General features: G+C 44.5%; 1 protein-coding gene across 1 annotated transcript in view; it reads left to right on the forward strand.

Annotated features, from left to right (window-relative positions):
• The window catches only part of TP53BP2 (tumor protein p53 binding protein 2), a 66,625-nt gene that overhangs the window by 2,100 nt on the left and 40,419 nt on the right, over positions 1-24,106 (forward strand). The window lies entirely within an intron of this gene.

A 24,106-nucleotide genomic window follows, 5' to 3' on the forward strand; every position in this document is an offset into this window, starting at 1 on the left:
GTTGGGCTGTGTTGCTCAGTGCAATGACGCCAAGGGCCCATTCACATCATGTGCGTTGGGCTGTGTTGCTCAATGAAATGACGCCAAGTGCCCATTCACATCATGTGCGTTGGGCTGTGTTGCTCAATGAAATGACTCCAAGGGACCATTCGCATTATGTGTGTTGAGCTGTGTTGCTCAATGCAATGACAAGTTAAAATTCATTCTTGCCATAAGGCCCGGTTCACACCAACGTGCTGTATTGGTGTGTGCTGGGTGAAAATGGAGCATGCTGCATTTAAAAGCAGCTCAACGCGCTGGAATGCGTTACAACATGTTGCATTGCATAGCAATGTGCGTTAAAGCATATCTCCAGGTAAAATGAAAACTACCCAGGTAATGGGGCTACCCCCGCACTGCAAGGGGTTAACTGCTTGTCTTTGTCTGAGTATTGTGTAAAGAACTCCGGTTAAGTGTTCATTTATCTAGGTAATTTTTTTTTTTTTTTTTTAAAAACCTTCGTTGCAGCGGTCTAAGTTCCCAATGGTCATCATGTTCTATACACTGCATAGCACATGAGGATGCCGAGGGACATTCCATCGCTGCAGCGGAGAACGAGACGAGCAGGAGGGAGCGCTGTCACGGCCGGCTCCAATAATCGCTCTGATAATCGGGTGAGTATAACATTTTTTTGGACACAGATGACTACTTAAACCTTGCAGTGCAGGAGTTGAATTACCTGATCCTGCTCTCTGGCAGTCAGTGCTCCCCTCTCTCGTCCCCTATGCTCTGGCTTGGGCGCTGGTTCTTGGAATCCTTGTGTATAATGCTGGGCTATGGGCTCTGCATTGATGTGGCGATGTTGGCTTTTTTTTTTTTAAATGGAGATCGGCTTTAAGGTTAGAAGAGAAAAAAAAATTGTTTTGGTGCGTGCTGCAAAAATAAATCGCACATTAGCGCAACGCATGTGCATTTAGGGCTGGTCCATGCACATGTAACACAAGTGGTGTAATTCCAGCCTAAGGCATTTAAAACATCTACACAATGTACAGCTTATCCAAGTGTTTTCCTCTCCCACAGGAAATGTTTGGGAATGTTTTTCAATACAGAGTCAGAACAAGGTTTACAAAAATGCAAAACAGATGAAAATACCCAAATGTTCTTACTTGAACCCTTCATAGGTGCCGGTTATTTTCAAGCACTGTGGAGTTCAGTGTTACATCTGGATTTTTTTTTTTGTCCTGAAATGCTTTTTAATGAATCTGCACAATCTTCAAGTGTGTAAATCCCTGCGATAAATCTGTGTCATGCTGGGAGTGGCGGAGGTTATCACTAGGTCATCCTTCTGGCATTCTTCTGTTGATTCTGCTGGGTCTAGAGATTTGGGATGCAGCGCTGCAGAGGGTAGTTCTACCCTTTTGTATTTGTTACATTGCTGACGGTATAAAGAAGAGAGACGAAGACTGAAAGCATAGATTCTTTTTGGTGAATAGTAGCAGAAAGAAGTTACTCATTCAGGTTTTGTTCGTTCACCCGAAAAGTGCTAATTCACTGGTATGGCGGTTGAGTCATTCGCGGTTTCTTTTGTTTCTTGGGGACTTCAGTGCCAAGGTCCTGCTGCATTCTGGATTACAAAGAAATAAAGTGCTCCTGAAATCTTAAAGCAGAACTCTGGGTACAAATGTTATTAGCCTTTCCAGTGGGGCTACCCCCTTCACTGCAAGGGTTAAGTTCTTGTTTTTACCTCTGGTCAAAATTGAAAAAGTTATTCTCACCCGATCCCTCAGAGCTGGCTTGCTCTTAGATCGTTCCCTGGAGCCTGTCTTCCCCTCTGCTGCAGCAGCCTAAAGTCCCTGAGTTGTCACGTCCTATAAACAGTGTATAGGACGCTGAGGGACATTCCTTGCTGGAGCAGAGGAGGAGACATGCTGGAGGGAGCACTACCATCCGTCTCCTCCTCTGCTCCAGCAAGGAATGTCCCTCAGCGTCCTATACACTGTTTATAGGACGTGACAACTCAGGGACTTTAGGCTGCTGCAGCAGAGGGGAAGACATATATATATATATATAGTTTAACATGGGCTTTCAGTGCTTTCCAGGCGTTTGCATGCGTTTTTGATGTGTTTGCAGATCCAGCGCAGGTAAAATGGGGCTTGCTGCAGTTTTTTCACCTGCTCTGGAACTGCACGCTGCGATGTGAACTGGAGCAAAAAATACCATTGGAATACATTGGACGCAGTTTTGATCCGGTCTGCAACTGATCTGCACCTGCTCTGCGCTTGGTGTGAACAAGGCCTTGGTGTTTACATCTCCTTCAAAGTGATATTCAAGTCAGTTTTTTGTTTTTTTTAAAGGTTTTACGTTCTTTTAAATGCTGATTAAATTGCTTACAATGGATGCTGCTTCTTGATGTTTTACAAGTTTTAGCTTCCTGCAGAATCAGCTAGTGCTCTGGACCTGATATCTTGTTTTTAGGGTGGCTCCTTTCCCTTGCAGGGTCCTATGGGGCCACCCTTGTGTGCTACTAAGCTGTGTGTGTCTCCACAAACACAGGCACAGCAAGGCAAAGCAAGCCTCTCCCCAGTACTCCCTCCTTCTCCCTTCCCTGTCCTCCATGCTAGTAGATGGATGGTGGCCGGAGACTGTTCCCTCCCTTGTCAAAGTGTACTGGAAAGGAAGTTCAGGGAAGCTGAGCAGAGAGAGTTGGAGCCAACTGTTTGGAAACATGATGATTGTAAGTGTTTTGCTGGACAAAAATGTAAAGCAATCCTTTGCTGGCCAATGTATATTTGTTGGTTCTGGATTCATTATTGAGAAAGTTTGAGAGTTTAGTATTGCTTTAAATTTGTTCCTGCATGTCAAGCCAAGTTCTGTCATGTGTTCTTTTTTTTATTTAGCAGCTGGAGCCTTCTAATCAAGCGCGGCCTCGGGGTGACTTCAGTGTTTAGGTTGCCCTTGGTCTGAACATATATTTACATACACTTGGACTGAGTCACCTGTGCATTTCCGTCCAAATCCCTGCTCCTTCTCGCAAGAGAACGCAGTGCAACACATTTTATATTAACCATGCGAGCGACGGCTTGTTGTTTGTAAGATCGGCCAGTTGCTCTAACCCTGGCTTGAACTTTGGTTAACGGTTTGAGAAAACTGCTAGAGAATCATTTCGATTTGCCAGCTACAGTTTGTGCACTTTGATCTGCTTTTATGTGATTGTTACTTGAAGCGGTTTGTATTTTACAAGTGGAGTTTTCCAGCCCTGTTTTTACACCTCCTTTATAACTCAAGGATGCATTTTAACTTCTGCGGGATTCAGGTGTCCATGTTATTGGTCAGATTAACAATCTGGCAATTTTCTCCGTGTTTATTGTGCCTGCATGTTGGTGGGTCAGGCAGGGCACCGTTAGTTTTTGTGTTCGTTCTTTAAAGGAGAACTATGGGGTTAAGGCTTTTCCCCATAGTTCTCCTTAGGGTAACGGAGGACACAAACTAGCCTCCTCCCGTCACCCTAAGCTCAGTATACCGCGAGCTATAGCTCGCGGTATACTGATCCGCTGAAGCGGATCCCGACAATTGTGCCGGGATCCGCCCAGCTGCGTGACTGACAGCTGGCTCTGCCTATCTAGAGGCAGAGCCAGCTGTACCCGCCCACTCCCCCGTCTGGAAAGCTCTTGTCTTGAGATCATTGCCAGTTCCTTGTAATTTTGACACTTTGAATGCTTTTCCTTGTAATTCAGGTGTATAAAATATACTTGAGGAGCATGACTTGAATTGAGTTTGGAGATGTGGCGGAGTTGGAAAAACCTAGTTTTTATTATTATACAGGATTTATATAGCGCCAACAGTTTGTGCAGTACTTTACATAGTTACATAGTATTTGAGGTTGAATAAAGACATAAGTCCATCAAGTCCAACCGTGTGTGTGTGTGTGTGTGTGTGTGTGTGTATAGGTCCCTGAGTGTTCTCATAAGAGTACCTGTACCCTTGTACATTACGGTCTTTCAGGAAATCGTCCAAAAGCTTCTTGAATGATTCCAGACTATTAGCTGAAATCACTGCTTGAGGCAGCGTGTTCCATACCCTAACCGCGCGAACTGAGAAGAACCCCCTTCGCCCCTTGTGTTTTGAATTTTTTTTTCTACCAGTTTCAGGTGGTGGCCTCTAGTCTTTGTTACGGAATTAATCTTAAAGAGTTTATCGCTAATGTTGCTATGACTATTGAACATTTTGTACATGAAAATCATGTCCCCCCTTAATCTCCTTACTTCCAGCGTGAACATATTTAAATTTAGTAGCCTTGTCTCATAGTTCTGGCCCTCCATCCCCTTGATGAGTTTGGTTGCCCTCCGCTGGACTTTCTACAGCTCAAGGACATCCCCTCTGTGTACCGGTGCCCAAAACTGCACCGCATACTCCAGGTGAGGCCGAACCAGTGATGTGTAAAGTGGCAAAATTATAGACTTGTCCCTGCAAAACATTCCCTTCTTGATGCAGGACAGGATTCTACTAGCTTTGCTTACAGCAACATGGCACTGTAATCTATTATTGAGTTTATGGTCTACAAAGAGCCCCAAGTCCTTTCCGGCTTCCCTCGTTACAATATAAGGAGGACAAGATAGATGAACCCGCATAGAAGTCCCATTCCTTAAACTCCCTGACTCCCTCTCTCGGCCCCCTCTCCCTGTTCCCTCTGCTCCCTTTCTTTAGTTGTATTCCTAATCTGTGGCTGCGACCACCTATAAGTTGATGTTTGTAACTGATGTTGGTTACTTATTTGTACTTTCTATTTGCACTGCTCAATAAAAAAAAAAAAAGGAGGACAAGATGGTGAGGAGGGCCCTGCCCGTACACTGTTTTATATTGGCTGGACTGATCACAAACTGAATTTTTTTTATTTTTTTGTGCCTCTGTATTCCCGTCTCAACCTTATCTTTGTCTAACCTGTCATGCTGAAACTGGGGTAGTAGTGTACAATACTTTTTGTTAACAGATGGTAATATAGGTGTGAATTTTCTGGTTAATCAGGAATTTCTTTTATTTCATCATTAACACTGAGTAATGGTTTTCACTAGAAACAATTCAAAGGCATTTGCACCTTTTTAGATGGATGAAGAAAAATCTCCTTTGCCTAAATATTTTCAACATCTGCTGATGGCCTATTAGGGTTTAAAAAGTTTTCCTGTTTGCCAATTTCCATGAGTCTTTTGATCCTTTTAGCAGAACGCACATTGTATTCAGTGGGCTGTGCAATCATTGTTGTAATTGTTGCATTGCTATCTGCGTTTGCACAATGAACACAACAATTGTTTAGAGATCACTACTTGAAACGTAACTTTTCCCATGTGTCTGTTGGCTACGGGCTAAATGCTAGGTACCGGTGGGGAGGGGGAAATGCTATTGTTGTTGAGGATGGATGTTACAATTCGGTTTAGATAGTAATGGACAGTGAGACGTCTGTTGGTTCTCAAATCAGAATACTTGTCAGGCTCTGCAATGTCCATTATTGCCCTTCAGCTCACTCTTGTGTGCTCTGCATGCAATGCATGGCTTCCTGTAGTTGAGCCGTGCTTGTATAACTCCATTCCCTGTATGTGCAGACATCATTCCTGTTCCTCTGTCACAAAATCTGAGTATTGAGGTCAGTGCCCACATGCTTGAAATGTTGGCATTGCATCACACTCTGTTGCATTGACTTGCAGTTAGTGCTTCAACTGTGAGGTCAACTGCACAAGAAATTGGTGTTCATATATTCCCGTATTTGTTGAGGATTAGGGACCCATTCACACAAAAATCCGAAGGGAATCGCAAGTCACTGGAGGGTCAGTTGACTTGCTAATGTACCTTCCTTTTTTCTTTCGATCCGCTGTGCTGCGATCCATTTTTCAACAGATGCGAACGGAAGGGCGCTGAGAAATTGAGTGTGAAAGGGGCTAGTTCACACTGTATCCATTGCGTTACATTTAGGGCTGCAACAACTAATCGACATAATCGATTATAATCGATTATTGAAAAAGTTGTCAACTTTTTCAATAATCGATTAATCGGCTTCTGATCAGTTGGCCCTGTTCACGGCTCCACACACGCTGCGCGCCGCACCTCCTCCCCAACTCATGCTCACCGCTGCCAGACCCGCCCGCATCAACGCTCTACACGCCACACCTCCTTCCCCCCTCACACTCACCACCCGCCCACATCCACGATCGGCACAGGGACGCGGGGAGATGTAGTAAGGAGGAGGAGGGGTGGGGGGATGACAGCCGCCGACAGACAGGCCCGATCTCAGAAGCAAGTTGCTGGAAGACTGCCCAGGTAAGCCTGCACTTTCCCACACATGGTGCTCTATAATGTATTGCTGGGATTTGTATTCCTCTATAGCTGATGGTACATTGTGCTGTATATTATACATAGGAATACAAATCCCAGTAATACATTATACACTGTATGTATAATGTATTGCTTTGATTTGTTGTACTCCTCTATAGTTGGTGATATTCTGCACTGCGCTGTATAGAGGACTACAAATCCCAGCAATAATACATTATACAGCGCCATGCGGAATTCCACCAGCTATAGAGGAGCACTACAAATCCCAGCAATAATACATTATACAGTGGTGCAATGCCGAATATCACTAGCTATAGATGACTACAAAACCCAGCAACAGTACATTATACAGCGCAATGCAGAATACCGCCAGCTATAATGTACTATTGCTGTCATTTGTTGTGCTCCTATAGCTGGTGATATTCTGCATTGCGCTGTAAAATGTACTATTGCTGGGATTTGTAGTTTTCTATAGCCGGTGCCATTCTGCATTGATTGCTGTATAATTATAAACTTTCCATTTCACTATATTGCACACCACACTTTTTTTTTACTTCCACCGCTCCAAAGCTTGCTCCTGTGATGGACTGCAATCTCAATACAAACTAGTAGTCCATTACTGGAGCCATTTTTTTAAATGTATTTTATTGTTTATCCGATTAACCGATTAATCGAACTTAATAATCGGCTAACCGATTTTGAAAATAATCGTTAGCTGCAGCTCTAGTTACATTGCGCTAAAAAAAGAAGTGCATGTTCAGCTTTTGTTTTCAGCATAATGGCACGGAGTGGTGTGAACTTGCCCCACTCACACCCATTCATCTTTTGGTGCCCTTCCATTGGCATTTATTGAAAAACAGATTGCAGTGCAAGGGAATTTGGTGTGAATGGGCCCTGGAGGTTTGGTCCACTTGTAAGTGACTCTTCGTTATAAGTGATCTCTGGTGGCCTTAGTCAACTGCTGGATTCATGGATCAGCAGTGAGATTTTCCCACTGTAGTTTGTGTATTTCCTCTTCTGTTGCAATCTCCACAATATAAAATATATGAAAAACATATGCCAGGAACTTGCAAAGGTCATGATGGGTGTACCGAGATCTTGCGTTATGGGGCCTTCAGGAGATGGAAGCAGCTCTCGCTGCAATACTTACCTGCTCTCCAGCACTGTGCCCAGCAGAAACTCTGCTCTACCATCGGTCGTCTTCCAATGGCCGTCATTCAACCCTCTGCCCATGAGTCCAGGCTCTCAAGGACAACCTTACACCCCTCACCACGTCTGCTAGGGCTCACGGATGAATATTGCAGATAATGACATTGACATAATGTCAGCTTTGCAGTATCGAAGACTGCCCTGCTGCACGCTGAAAAGAAGAACTTTTTGTCATCACATTCAAAAAATATGTGCGGAGAAGGGGGGCAGAAGTAGTAAAATGGGGTATCCTCTTATAACTTTGTCATACACAGTGATTAAACATAATATACCTACTTCTGCATAACAGAGATAGGCCACCACCATCCCACGAAGCAATGCCCACTGCCTTAGTGACCTATCGGCATATTCATATCTTGCTTGGGAGGACATCAAACGGCACTGGAGCCGAAGTTATTTCTTCCACATGTGTATGACTTAAGTGACGTGACCTCATACACTTTGCAGATCATGTCTTAAAGCCAGTTTGGTCAGCATAACATAGACAACTAGCATATTCAGAAGATGATCAGATATGGCATCCTCCATATTTCCCACCTGACCAGTTTACTCTAACAGGGTTATTCACAAAAGGGTGAAGAGTTCGGAGAAGGGAACAATCTAGGGTAACATGGCTGAACTGGAAAGTGAGCTGAATTGGAGAGTTTTTCTAAAATTAGCTATGTTGTCCTAGATTGTTCACTTCTCCCGCCTTCTCCAAACTCTTCACCATTTTGTGAATAACCCTGTGGGCTTGTTCACACCAAATGCAGACCAGATCTGCATGAGTTTCTGCACACGCAGAGCAGTGGGTTGTGCCGTGTTTTTTTATGCGTTCCGGGACATTTTGTTTAGTTTAGAATGGGCTTTTAGTGCGTTCCAGGGCGTTTGCAAGCGTTTTTGGTGCGTTTGCATGTATTCCAGTTTGACGTGCCTACATTGTAGAGCATTGCACATCCCTCCCCCAGCACTAAGATAAGAGAAGGAGATGGATCTGGCTGTGTAAGCAATCCCTGTTTACCTGGTATTACCTGAGATGACTGGTGGCTACCTGGTTCCCCACCCTTCACAAACACAAGGAGGGGAGGATATAGGTAGCCAGGAGGCTCTGACTATCTCATTATCTGTTGTGTACACATTATTAACCAAACAGGACATAATGACACTCGGCCATCTCCCACTTAACCCCTCATTGATAAGGACAGGTTAGATGGTGCTGGTGTTTGTTGTGTATACAGCATTAGTTTGTGTGGACATAAGCCTAGCTCAAACACTGGAGAGTTAGAGGAAAATTGATAACGATAGCAGACCAATGTGTGCCAAAACTTTACTTTATGAAATGTTTGAAAATGTTGTGAAATGTTTAGCCCGTGCAAAACAAAAAATGTGTTTTGTAGCAGATGGTGGAGAAGAAACGTATTTGTTACAATGCCTTGCTATTGGCTTTTTTTTTTTTCTTTTATGACGGCTATCTATATAGTGCTGACAATTTATACATAGTGTACTTTCTCATCTGTCCCTGCCCTCAAGGAGCTCACAACCTGAGGTCCCTATTGCTCACACATATATAGAGGGCCAATTAATCTTCCTGCATGTCTTTGGAGCGTGGGAGGAAACGCACACCGGCACAGGGAGAACATGCAAACTCCTTGTACATGGTGTCCTGGCCAGGATTTGAAGTGCGTTTCCATAAGTGGTTCAACACTCGACGCACCACACATTTCCATGCTATTCTTTCGTGCTTGTTCACATCTCAGCAATGTGCTGTCACTTAAAGGTGCCCATACACCTTACAACCATCTCAAGACTTTTGTCTTGCGATAGTTGTAAGCTAATTTAAAAGCTTGTACGATCTGCCCATCTTGGAGAGGCAGATCGTACTTGCCATCATCAAAATTCTGCCCCCCTGAGGGGCGGGCTTCCGATGACTGCAATGCTGAACGGGTAGTGTGGATTTCCCGCGATTATCGTGCCCCAATTACCGCAAGGTTGAATCAGCAGTAATTAGCAGAAAAGCACCTGGACCAATTGCGGTAATTGACCGCACGTATTTTCGTCTGCGCATGTGCACTGTAAATCGTACAAATTTTGACCTATGGAAATGCCACCAACCTTGCGAAAATCGTACGATCGACTGTTTTCTAACCTGCTGGTTAGTCAAAAGTCGATCGATTGTACAGTATTTGCGGTTGTACACTGCCCGTCCTTACAAGTGTCGGACGAAAACGCGATCGAATACGAAAATCGGCCGATAATCGTAAGGTGTATGGGCACCTTTTAAAACAATCGGATATGTGCAAGAGAGATCGATGTAAAGAGCAGTAGAAAGCAAAGAGATTTCTGACATACTTGGATTTCATTCTCTGCTTTTCAAGTAGATCAAAACTGTTCTTCAAGCCACAGTAAAAATATTGTGACAATAAATGTTCTGGGATAATTGGATGAGCCGAGATCACTGCTGTTTTTATGGGACTTCTGCTTTTTAGATCCAGCACGCCCAGTGTCCCGGGGTCATCTCTTCTGTCCTTTGACCTGTAATTGGTTTCACAAATGACTGTTTCTTTATTCTTTGACTCATAGTGGTCTTCTTTTTTTTTTTTGTTGCACAAGGATCAAGTCAGAGTTTAATTGACACTTTCCTTTTGTAGTTTACAATCTCTAACCAAACAGTCTGTGGGATGCTACAGGTCTCAATCTGTTTTTAAAGAGCAAGTTTTGGTAAACTTGGCTGAATAAACATACACGTTCGTCAAGGTAAAACTGTCCGACCTCCGGCGGTTTATCGTTTGCCCACAGGCCGACAAAACCTTTTCATACGACCGTTAGTATTTTTAAAGTCTCAGCATATCCTCTCCTGTGATAACATCAGCATTGTAATAGGAATACATATTAGAGTTGTTTTTGATAATACAATTAAAACTTCAAAAAAATCCCTTTTTATGTAGTGAGCGCTGCCTTCCGCCTGCCCATCATTTCCAACAACTTCCTGGATTCCCAGTGTGCTTTGTGTCTCTTTCCCTGCTGCTTTATGTGATGCAATCTCCATGTCTCAAGACTACATATCCCATCATGCATTGCTTCCAGCAAGCAATGATTGTTACATTGTTCAGACATTGAGTTGTAGTTCAGAAGGCAGGCTCTGTGAGAGCGGTGACACCAGGAAATGCATATTGGCAAGGCTGAGTGAAATGGTGTCAGTGCATTGAGGAAGTACATCCTATGGGCATTTTCAATAAGCAAGTTTACAAACTTCTAGATCAATATGGTTATTAGGAGTGGGGTATAAATTTAATATAGAAATAAATATATTTTGTTTTTGGTTTTTGACCATAGATGCCCTTTTACAGCTGGCAATTCCACTGTTGAGCTTTTACCATTTTTTTTTCAGCGAAGAATCTCTGTCTTAAATTCTTTCCTTATCTGCTGCTGATGTCCTCTTGTCTTTGGAATAAAAAAGGTCACCTTTCAGATCCTTCTCCTCTTATTTATTTATACGTAGAATATAGAAAACCTCTATGGAAGAAAGTCTTTATTGTTGCTGATCTCACATGTTATATCTCCTTGTTCTCCAGGATTACATGTATCTGAAATGTTTGCTATAATCCTGCAGTTGCTCCTCCATAAGTCCTTCTTCTTTTCAGATATAATACTCTGTATAATGACATCCTCATGTCTGTTTATTATGTAGTTTCCCATATTGGATTATCTCTAAATCCGGGAGTATACTGCAAGGGTAGTTGGACACGCTGGTACAATCCAGTTGCCTTTTTAGTGTGTGCCTCCTTAACTGTGGTCATACGTGTGAAGATCTCTCTTTTGTATCCCTGGGGGTTAAGCACAAGAAATTGCATGAGTTTCCCCCCTCGTCTATGCTACATCACGTGGATGGAGATATCTCCCCTACCGACTATTGTATTCTGACAGCCAGAAGCCACAGCTCTCGGCGTTCATGCTGATTGGCTGCAGTCACTGTGGCTGACTTTTTCTCCACCCAACTCCTTTGAATGCCCAAACAGAGCCAGCAGTTCATTGGCTGCTGACTCTGAAGATTTTCCGACCAGGTCCTTTCATCAGCTTATCAAGGGATGCCGACCGAAACAGTGCCCAAGTTGCCAACAGTGGCTATGCCAACAATTGCAGTGTATGGCCACCTTAAAGTGATATTAAAGCCAAATTTTTTTTTTAATTTCTCCTTTAAGGAGACCCTTCTTTTTGCTGGAGGCTGTTGTTGTGTGTTTTTTATTTTTTTTATTAGTACTTCTTTCCTTGTTTTCTAGTGTGTCCCCGCCATGCTCTTTCCCCCGCCCCCTGCACGGGTGCCACCATCGTTCTAATGGAGGCACCTGTGCACACTCGTCCCCACAGCGGCTGTGTGCGTCCATAGACAGACACAGCCCTGTGGCAGGCCACGCCCCTTCCTCCTTTGATGGCAGAAGGAGCCTACGGCTCCTCTACCATCAGTATCCTCCCCCGCAACCCGGAAGTTCGGGGTATGGACGATTGCTTCGGGACTGGCGGCGGGGACGAGCGCAGCTGAGAGGTAAGTGTTGGGGAGACTGGGGGAGAAAAAGGGTGCTGGGCCGTTTTTACCCTAATGCAGAGAATGCATTAAGGTAAAAAAATGCCCAGACCTTAATACTACTTTAAGCTTTAGTGATTAAGTTCGGTTTTTAGCCTTGGTTGCTATTAACGTGTGTGCCTGGGCAAAAAAAAAAAAGCTTAGTACATCTCTGCAATGCACGCACATTTCACCACGTTTATCGCTTTTATGAATACTGGAAGCACAGAAAAATTCCTGTTCATGTGCCAGATCTGTTGCACTGAAATCCCAAGCTGTGTTGTCAGCTACGCCCAGTTCTCCCCTGATGGACTACAGAACACCTCCTGGGCTGGGTTGATACCAGTGCTTGGGATTTTGTTTCAGCAGAGCTCAGGCAGGACATTATGAGCGTTCTCACTGGATGACTAACAGAACAGCAGCTATTTGTCTGTTCTCGCTGCATTTGTAAAACACGAAGAAATGTGCACACATTGCACATTTGATGTGCTGATTATTTTTCCTCCTACATCGTCCGTAAGAAATGTAGATTTCTAATTGGGGTCTATGTTTTCCCCATGGTTGAGAATGTTCTGTATTGGGGGCCTGTAGGTCAGGATTCAGTCCCTGGGGTGGTGTTCACTGCAATCCAGGGCATGTGTAGACCAGCACATTCATAGCAGCCTTGGGAGCAACAGTAAATCAAAGAAAAATGTAATCGTCAAAGCATATGCTTTAAGGTAGAAGTATTAGGAGAGTATAATGTACTCTTGCCAATGCTTAGAGCCGGCATGGGACACTGCAGGGGTCACACGATGGCTCTATATACCGAGAGCTGACCGATCACGAAACGGTGATCAGTGAACTTGGTCTTCTCCCTGCAGATTGCCAGTCACTGCTCCCTGCAGGGATTCCCCCCTCTCCACCTTTGGTTCCTCCAGCACTCATTGTTGCTAGCTAGCTGTCAGTCAGGTAGTGGGGTGGAACACGACAGTATTGTTGTTGGCATCACTCCCGGCTGCAGCATGGCTCCACGCTGTCAGCATACAGCGGGCAGTAGACCAATATCTTCTGAGTTTGGATCACAGATATACATTAGTAAATATACTCCTGTTACCATAGACCAGGGGTGGGCAAACCCCAGCCCTCCAGCTGTAGTGGGACTGCAAATCCCATCAAACATCTGTCTGGGAGTCATGCCTGCATCTGTGAGAATCTTGCAATGCCTTATGGGATTTGTAGTTCCATAACAGCTGGAGGGTTGGAGTTTGCCCACCCCTGCTGTAAGGAGAAGCAAAGAAAGGTTTGGCTTTACTTCTACTTTTAAAAATATAGAAGAATAACTGAAAATGCACATTAAATATATAAAAAAAAATATCCACTTTTTGGGATTCCAAAGGTCGCATTACTCTGCATTACATTACACACTGCATTAAAGACTTGTGCCCTTAAACAACTCTTTAAAGCTGACCTCTGGGCATATAAAACCTTTTTTTACATCTATTCCTGAATCATAAAAAGTATATAAATACACTTTATGTGCAACAAATGTGTTTTGTGATACCATTTTCACTGCGCTACACATAGCCTGAGCAGAGCTGTGGGAGGGGCCCAGCAGGCTCCACCCACTACAGGCTGCCTGCAGAAATCTACAGGAGGGGGCGGCAACGAGACCAGTCACCCTGCACAAGGAGAGAGCAGCAGTGACCGGTCTTTATTACAGGAGGGGGCGGAGACAAGACCAGTCACCATGCATAAGGAGAGAAAGAGAGCAGCAGCATTGACTGGTCTTTATCATAGGAAGTTCCTGCACAGAGGCAAATGGCAGAAGTTGTATCAAGCTGGATTACTGCACGGATCTGTCAGAAATACTCCAAGGATGTCATTTAAGTAAGAACACACTTGCCCCTGGTACATAGGCAATATTTGTTTTGCCCAGATATCAGATTTAATTACTATTTTGGGGGTCACCTCATCTGCATCTTTAGGAACACCTAGAAGAGAAGATCTTGCCTTAACTCTGTTCTTTATATAGCATTGTTCTCTTCCATGAACTGGGAGCAGCTCTGTAATTACAGCAGAAGGGCAAAGCTCTAATTCTCACAACGTGTTTGTGGTAACACAGGGATGATGGGAGTTACAGTTTTGCCCTGATGGATGATCTGGGTGCCGTCAGAGATTGTAACCTGTTTTAAAGGACAACTCCAGATGGGAGAGATTTTAGCTGGCACATGGTTTGTAAAGGAACGCACACAGTTGTGATCACCCATTCCTGAACACTACAAGGAGAATTTACATTCACAAAGCTGTGGACCAACCAGTGGCCTTCAATCTCTGTCGTTATTCACGTCTAAGAATATAAAACCGGCATCTGATGGGTTCCCCTTGGTAGCACTTCCATCTTCATCCAGTTTTTATGAGACCCATTGTCTTCTCTGTTCTGCTCCCAGAGCTCATTGTTTTCATTGTGGCCCCGTATATAAGAGAAGAGGAAAAGCTGACACCGTATTCAGAGCTGTATAAACAATTCACAAGTACTTCCTGCTGCACTCCACCCAGCCGGTCCCGACTCTGGCCTGTTCTCTGGGTGACGATCCAAGTCAGGGCTCATTAAAGGGCAACACCGAGATATGTGACTATAGGACTACAGGCTAGAAATACAAACATGAGAGGGGGGGATTCATCAATATGGTAGCATCATCAGCTCATTTTATACTGTCCCAGCCCTGATTTCTAGTGCATAGAGCTACAGATTTATTATGGGATAGTATGTGTCATTTCTAAATGCCTTCATTAGGAGAATTTTCCCCAAACTGCCTCTGAATGGCCCCCGTCTCTAAACTGCCTCTGAATGGCCCCCGTCTCTCAACTGTCTCTGAATGGCCCCCGTCTCTCAACTGTCTCTGAATGGCCCCCGTCTCTCAACTGTCTCTGAATGGCCCCCGTCTCTCAACTGTCTCTGAATGGCCCCCGTCTCTCAACTGTCTCTGAATGGCCCCCGTCTCTCAACTGTCTCTGAATGGCCCCCGTCTCTCAACTGTCTCTGAATGGCCCCCGTCTCTCAACTGTCTCTGAATGGCCCCCGTCTCTCAACTGTCTCTGAATGGCCCCCGTCTCTCAACTGTCTCTGAATGGCCCCCGTCTCTCAACTGTCTCTGAATGGCCCCCGTCTCTCAACTGTCTCTGAATGGCCCCCGTCTCTCAAACCTGAAAGGCCCCCCGTTCTCAACCTCCCCTGAAATGCCCCCCGTCTCTCAACTGTCTCTGAATGGCCCCCCGTCTCTCAACTGTCTCTGAATGGCCCCGCTCTCGAAATGGTCCCGCTCTCTAAACTGTCTGTCTTTAAATCTGACCCAGTTAGTGGTCACATGACTGGAGTATATGAAAAAAGGCGCATAACAGAGAACACTTGCGGTTAGTTAGCGTGACGTTTTGGACTTTGCAACTGAAGATTTTGTTTTGCAAACACGTTTAATAAACCCCCGCCCCTCCCCCCATGGTATTTTATGTAGTATTAATCTGGGTAATTAATCCAGATCAAGCAAATACACATCACCCAGCAAAGTATTTCAATGTAACCTCTCAGCTCGGCTTCCCTGAACTTTCCGTCCTGTACAAGATCTCAAGGGACAGCGCAGTCACCAGCACATGTCCATCTACTATCTTGGAGAAGGGAGCAGGGAAGTGACTTACCTTGCTGTGTTTGTGTGTTCGTAGAGACGCACACAGCTTACTAGCACACACAAGGGTGGCTCCATAGGGCCCTGCAAGAGAAAGGAGTCAGCCTAATACAGGATATCAAAACCAGTGCTCAGGGGACCAACTGATTCTGCAGGAAACTAAAACTATTAAACATCAAGGAGCAGCCTCCATTGTAGGTGATTTCATCAGCATTTGAAATGGCTTAAACACCCTTTTGGCTTTAATATCACTTTAGATACATTCATATACCTGATGAGGGGGCAGTTTTATATTTTTGTTTCTCACTTTCACAGATTTGTAACTAATAATGTAGTTTTAGTTTCCCTTTTTACTCGCAGCCTCTCGTAGGGTGAGCACAGTGTTGTATGTACAGGACGAACCTGATACCTGACATTCCAGATCTCCTCTGCCGTGTACTCAGTGGGATCTGTAACCGGAGACCCGGAACTGTAACCGGAGACCCGCACCCGTGACCTGCACCCATTGTGTGGTGATCTTCACCCTGTGAAAGGAGACTCTGTAGCACTAGGCTGTTCTGCCTTTCTCTGTTTTTGAGCTGCAGATTGTCGGCTTCTTGGGGCATTTCCCCCATCTTGCCTCCTGTGTTGTGTTTTGTAGTCCGCTCAGCTTACCTATTACATCTGCTCCTGGCATTCCTTTCACTTTTTTAGTTCCTTCTGATATCTCTGAAGGCAGAAAGAGGCCCGTAGCTCCAGGCGCTCGCACACAACAGTCTCATCACAGCTTGTCAAAACCAAGTTTATGAACTGTCAGATTTATAGGGTCTGTTATGGAATCCTCGTGTGAAATGCTGGCGCTGGAAGAGGCAATTATTTGCTTTCCTTTGACGCTCCCTATTCATGGAGAAGTGTCATCGGCTTCACTATGAAAACAGATTCAGCTTCACTGCCCTGGAGCTTGGAAATCAATGGCCGCTCTCACATAAGGTATCTTAAGTGATGGATTCACTTTTAGTGATTGGGGTTTGGATGTATTAATCATATAAGCAACATACCTTGCATGAAAATGTAAGACTTCTCTTTAGGGCTGCAACAACTAATCGACATAATCGATTATAATCGATTATTTGGGAGCGCTGTCCCCCAATGGAAAACAATCTCACATACATGCTTTACACCCCAATTTCTGCTATAGCAGCCCCACTCTCCTGAGTAATTGATTTTCCGGATCAATAAAGAAGCTGCTTTTGGAACATGTCTGTGTGCCACTATTCCTCTTTTTCTGCAAAAAGAGGAATAGTGGCACACAGACATCTGGGGCGGCTTTTCCCAAGATTTTGCAGAAGAGCGGGCTTGCAATAAGCGATTCTAGAAGACCTAAAAAAAAAAAAAATTCTGATGCAGTTAAAAGGCATCTATGGGCAAAAACTAAAGATAAATCTGTATATTGAATTGCCATACGTTCTATCCCGCTCCTAATAACCAGATCCATCTAGAAGTTTGTAAATTTACTTATGTCCTTCTTCCAAGGCACTGACACCATTTCACTCAGCCCTGTGAATATGCACTTTCTGGTGTCACCACTCTCACAGAGCCGTCCTTCTGAACTACAACTTAATGTTTGAGCAATGTAACATTCTCATTGCTTGCTTTTTTAGAAAGCCGGGTATATCATGAATGCAGCTGCTAGACTCAGTCACCTAACCAACCGCTCAGTGTCTGCAACCCCCCCTCTCTGCCGATCCCTGCACTGGCTTCCAATAGCCCAAAGGATAACATTCAACATATTAACAATCGCTTATAAAGCCATCCACAACACTGCCTCAGGATTTATCTCAAACCTGGTCTCAAAGTATCACCCTAACCGTCCCCTCCGCTCTTGCAAAGACCTCCTGCTCTCTAGCTCCATTGTCAACTCCTCCCATGCTCGCCTCCATGAGTCTCTCCCATTCTCAGGAACTCCTTACCCCAACCTGTCCGACTATCTCCCACTCTGGCTGCCTTTAGGCGATCCCTAAGACTCATCTCTTCAGGGAAGCCTATCCCACCTCAACCTAACCACTGAACTATCACTTTCTCAAACAATTCATCCCCACACAGCTACCTCCTCATGTATCACTCCCCCCTCCCTTTTAGATTGTTGGCCCTCAGGGGCAGTGCCCTCCTTACCATCTTGTCTTGATTTGTATTGTGATTGTAATGTCTTCCTTATATTGTAAAGCGCTGCGCAAACTGTTGGCGCTATATAAATCCTGTATCATAATAATAATGGAGATTTCACATTTCTCATCTTCGGATTTCAGTTTATTTTTTTTTCTTCATTTGTACATATGCCAGACTTCGGCTTGGTGTACTTTTTCCCGTGTGAAATGAGCTTTGCCTGTAATATTCACTTTGTTACATTTTAAAAAGGGAATTCAAATCTGCGAAAACAGCATGATACATTGTTTTATATTGATTCAGTCCTGTAAGCCTAAAATTGCCCGTTGACGTGGTCAGAATTTCATACCTTGATGTCACTCATGACAAGGTTTGTGTTTGGTTTCCCCCCCACACAATCTTCAGACCAGATCTGGATGTTTCTGCTAATGTGTCATTTATTTTTTTCTATGTGTTCTGGTGCTTTTTTTAAGTTTTTTTTGTTCTGCTGCATTTTTGTTGTTTTTTTGTTCTCAATGGCTTCTGGTTTGGTTTTAAGCATGTTCCAAAGCGTTTGTGTGTGTTTACATGTGTTTTTATGAATTCCTGTGCAGCACACTGTTGGAATAGAATCTTCATGCCTCTGATCGATATAATCCAGGATTTACTAGAAGAAGATGGTGTTAGGTGGTTGGGTAACTTGCTGCAGGTTACACTGAACTTTCAGGCATGGGAGTGTAAATTACATGTTGTTGTGTTTCATGGAGAGAGAGTGTAGAAGAAAAGACCCGTGATGTAATCCCCTATTAGCATAGACTGTGTGCTTCTTTTCATCCGCGGCTGGGGCAGAGGCGATCTATTCCTGGAATGCCAGGCATGTGGGTTGCAATCACTGATTGGTGTGTACACGGCGTTCCCGCTGCTCTTATCTCACCTCTCATGTAACCAGAGGACTGAATGTACAATTGGCTGCTGAGAGGAAGCACCTGTATCAAGCACGCTGTACATCCAGCTCCTTTAAAGAGAATGTGTCCTTTGTCCATGCTGGCCTCCCCATCTGTGCTTCTTTGCTCCTCTGGTGCCTATTGGTATTTGACAGATGTTTTATTTATTATTATCATTTTTATTTTTTAAATCTCCCAGGCACATGATTTGGGTGTTTGGAAGGGAAGTGAAAATGAGATAATTAGGGAATACTATCTCAAGTGATTTGATCCTAGGCCTAGAATATATTTTGCTTTTAGCATGGGGCACAGGAAGAGGGGCCAGCAGAGCTAAAGTCACTTTAACTTTCAGGCCACCTTGGCTGTAATGATGGCGGTTAGTTAGTCATTACACAGCGAATGGAAACCGGAACACTAGTTCACATGTTCATTCAGGAGCGCCTAAGTGGGTGCTTTTATGGCAGTGGACAAGTATGTGTCCAGAAAAGTATAGCCCCCCGCCCCCCAACCCAAGTGCGGCCCACCTGCTCACATACTTGGCTTCCTCCTCAATCCAGCAATCTCGCATGCTTGGCTTCCTCCTCAGTCCAGTGACCTCTCGCACTTGGCTTCCTCCTCAGTCCAGTGACCTCTCGCACTCAGCTCCCTCTGTCCAGTGATCTCACATGCTTGGCTTCCTCCTCAATCCAGCGATCTCACATACACTGCTTCCTCCTCAATGCAGCGATCTGGCATGCTCGGCTTCCTCCTCAATGCAGCGATCTGGCATACTAGGCTTCCTCCTCAATGCAGCAATCTGGCATACTATGCTGCATTGAGAAGGAAGCCATCTGGCATGCTCGGCTTCCCCCTCAATGCAGCAATCTGGCATGCTCGGCTTCCTCCTCAATGCAGCAATCTGGCATGCTCGGCTTCCTTCTCAATCCACCGATGCATGGCCCTTCTAGTGTAAATGTCACTGGGTCTTCCCTTTTAGTTTGGATGTGAGCCATGGCCCCATCTATTCCTATGGATGAGCTGTGCTCATGGTGGTCTCCAGTGGTCCAGCAGAGTATAGCTTACTCATAACAATGAATGGGGCCGTGGTGCATATGCTCACTATGAAGATGTTTCCGGTGGTAAGATTGTATGGCACAGCGACTATCACTGTATCGAGGAGGAAGGCAAGTATTTCAGCAAGGGGGGTGGTAGAAACTGAGGTACAGTCATCCTGTAATATGAACCTGTACTTTAAATATGTAAGCTGTCTCTGGTGACCTTTCCGTCGGAAGATGCCCATTACCTGGCCGCCGTCTTGGCTAAATTGCTTCAGCAAAAGCTGCAATGTATTACATCTTCACTTTTTTGCTTTTAGATATACTTTAAAGCAGGAGTAGGCAAACCCTGGCCCTCCAGCTGTGGTGCAACTACAAATCCCATCATGCCTGTGGCTGTCAGTCTTGCAATGCCTAATGGGATTTGTAGTTGCACCACAGCTGGAGAGCCGGAGTTTGCTTACCCCGCTTCATAGGATATGTTAATTTCTTATCACGAAATGTGAAAAAATTAACTTACCGCACCCCCCCATATCCCCATTCCCCCTAGGCAGTATAGTGGTCTGTATACCGTACACTGCATTTAACAGACCTGCAGTCTGTAATCATAATAATGCTGGCAAATAGCGAGCATTACAGACCAAGGGAATCACTTCTGAGCTAGGATATTATTGGTCAGCGTGGTTATGTGACCGTGCTGACCAGTGAGCACCCTCATCATTCTGATGATTACAGACTGCAGGTCTATGAAGTGCAGTGTCAGGCTACATTAGCACCAGGTGCAATTAGATGCATTTACACTGAGTGGCCAGATTATTATGACCACCTGACGTTTGTAGGCAAATTAGCTATAATTTTGCGCTGAAGTTGCTAGAGGGCCAGACCATTATAAATAGGGAAGCAGGTTGTTTACCACGACAGTAGAAGTGATTTTTTTTCTGAAGATACGGGTAAACAACGCGATTTACCAGCCTTTGAACGTGGGATGATTGTTGGCGCTCGGAGCCATGGAGCGAGTATCAGCAAAACAGCAGAATTCGTTATGTTCAAGAGCAGCTGTTGTTAAAGTGTTTAAAGACCGGACTGTCAGCCGAAAATCTGGGCCTGAACGTGTGAATTGTGGCCGTCAGCGACTAGTCAATGTTGGGGCAGAACGGTGAGTGGCAAGACTGGTACAAGACAACAGAAGGGTAACAGTGCATCAAATGACTGCAGATCTTAATCAGGGATCCTCTCAAATGATCTCTGAACGCACTGTTCGCCGTACACTGCATTTAATCGGTCTTCGGCAGAAACGGCTTTAATGATTCTGATATGTGTCCTGTGTGCCCAGGAAACCGGCAGAACCAGTTCTCAGAGTTGTGAGTAATGCCGATGTGGCTGGATACAAAGTTACCGCTTACCTCATCCATGGCTGGCAATAAACACCGTGTGCCTAATGTGCTACTTTGTATATGAGTCACACTGGAGGTCATTGTAATGTCTCTGTCTACGATTACAATGCGGCGTGCGTTTTATCTGATAACATGGAATAGTCTGCAGACTATGTCACTGCTGTCCGCACAAAACATATGTTGTGTTAAGAAGTGATGACATTCACCAACAGAGAGGGATCATTTCCACCCACACAGTGATAACCTGTTCTCATGCCACATCACACTAATAACAGAAATAGATGATGAGATAATGGCGTTCCTCCTCCTCTGCTATTATCACAATTTTATATAAACAGTTTGAGCAAATGACATCACTTTTTATCCAAAAAACCCAAAAGGTGATTGTGGAAGGTGTTGTAGCATTGATCGAAAATCAGTGGTAGACAATAGGGGGAGTCGGTGCTGTGGTGATGTACATACAGCAGGATTCTGACTTGCCTATAGTTCTCAAAGTGTTTGTGTGCTTGCGCATGCGGTCGGCAGCGTGAGATGTTACTGATTTCACAGCCTCATTCACCTGCCGGCTAGCTTCCACAGCCGACAGGTGAATGGGTTTCAAGAGCCAGCCTGCTATTGGCTATTTTGAATTGCAATAGGCAACAGCAGGCTGGCTATTGCACACACCCACTGAGCAGAGGAGAGGACCCAAGAGAAAACTTTCTCTCTCAGGGCCGCTCTTCTGCTTAATGGGCGTGGCTTCAATAGCCAGGCTGCTATTGCAATTTTAAATAGCCAATGGCAAGCTAGCTATTTAAACCCATTCACCTGTTGGTTGCGAAAGCTAGCCGGCAGGTGAATGGGGCTGTGAATCGGTAACATCTCACATAATTTTTCAAGGGATATTCCTCTTAAGAAAAAAAAGGATTCTTTTATTAAAGAAAAAAAAAATGTGCATTAACGTTTCATGCCATGTTGGTTGGTTGGAATTGTAGTTTCTCCTAGTTTCTCCATTGACAGACTGTTTACCTGTGTAAATCCTCCAAATTGCTTTGACGGGTCGGTAAACAGTGACCCTCCCCCCCCGCGCCTTGTTTCTTGAGCTCAGCTGCCCCTCCTGTAGGCCCATGATCTCCTCCCCTGCTGGACGGAGCCGGAAGTGACGCTGATTGCATTGCTTCTGGCTCCTCATCTGTCATTCCCCAGCTAGAGTAGCCGAGAAAGAAGCTATTCAAGGCCAATGTGTACTTGAATAGCTGCTTTGATGTGGAAAGGTGACATTTAGGGGTCTAATAGACTCCTAATGTCATGTTAAAGAGAACCTGTCACCACTAATATGCTATCACATTGGGGACTTGTAAGTCTCCCTATGCAATAGCAATGAAGTTAAGTTAAAAAAAAGTTTAGAAAAAAAAAAGTTAAATAAAATAAATTTTAAAATACCCCAAAAAATGGAATTTCCCCTGCCAGTGCGAACGTACGCATACTAACAAACATGCGTCTGGTGCACCTACTTACAAAATCAGCGATTTGAGCTACACGTTTTGGGTATCGCAGCATACACCAGAGTGAGAGCAATCATTTGTAGGGCCAATATTCACAGGTATCTCTAAACTGATTACCTGTACAGGCTTTCAAAGCGTCGCAATTTTGGGTACCGTATTTTGTTGCCGTTTCACGACCACACGCAGTTTTTAAGCTTGGCGTGTTGGGTATCTATCTACTCAGCACAATCTCATCTTTTATGTTTTGCACAAAATGGGTATTATGTTGTGTTTTTGTGCACTAAAATTGTCATTTTTACTGAAATGTTGGGTTTGCTCCAATATCCCGCCATGTAAAAATTTGCAACTGCCATCATTCTATTCTACAAGGTCTGTGCTTTCAGGAAATATGAACTCCGAGGGTTTTAAGTAATATTTAGGCCTAAAATGTGTATTATAACATGTGCAAAACACCCTTGCAATGAAAGGGTTAACCATGTTTTACACAGGTATACATAAGTGTTAAATGCGTTTTTATTTGGGGCACTTGAACAGCAGATATGTAGCTATTTGTCATTTTAACATTGTACTGTAAGACCTCTGTCTGCTCATCCTGGAATTGGACTTGTAGAGGTAGGGGGCTGTAGAGAGGGATGTAGTAGAGGTAGGGGGATGTAGTAGAGGTAGGGGGCTGTAGAGAGGGATGTAGTAGAGGTAGGGGGATGTAGTAGAGGTAGGGGGCTGTAGAGAGGGATGTAGTAGAGGTAGGGGGATGTAGAGAGGGTTGTAGTAGAGGTAGGGGGATGTAGAGAGGGTTGTAGTAGAGGTAGGGGGATGTAGAGAGGGTTGTAGTAGAGGTAGAGGGATGTACATAAACAATCTAGATTGCATTTCAGAAGATGAGGCGCTCCATTCAGCAGGTGACCTGTGTCGTCTCCTTGCGTTCCATGATTGATTGACTGGATTGTACCTTTTAGGCTCCTCTGCAGAATCCTCAGACCTGCTGCTCCAGTGATGGGTGTTGGGACTTGTCCTGCAATGACAGAGCGGCTGACTTCATAATAATATGTGCTGAATAGCGAGGTTATTTTGATAGAAAGTCTTTTGTAGTTGAAGGTCTGTCCTCACAGCAGATCCCTGTAGGAATATTGCTGCATTAATTGCCACGCTCCTTCCAGCAATTCCCAGGAGGCTAAACGCCACTTCAGTGAGCAAGGCTCAGGCTCTTTGTTTAACTTCTGCGGCTTGCTCGTCCTTGATGATAAATGGCTGACGTGGCCTAAAGGGGACCTGTCTTTTATAGAAAACATTTTATACAACACCTCTGTCTATCCCTGTATAAGAGATGAGCACTTCTATCAGTTGAAACATAAAGAGGACCTGTCCTAAATGGTTATGCAGAAACTTTGAGTGTTTTAGCATTAGTTATATTTTGGACAATGAAA

Source organism: Nanorana parkeri, unplaced genomic scaffold (assembly GCF_000935625.1).
Source record: "Nanorana parkeri isolate BGI_ZX_2015 unplaced genomic scaffold, ASM93562v1 scaffold240, whole genome shotgun sequence".
In the NCBI taxonomy this organism is placed as follows: Eukaryota; Metazoa; Chordata; class Amphibia; order Anura; family Dicroglossidae; genus Nanorana; species Nanorana parkeri.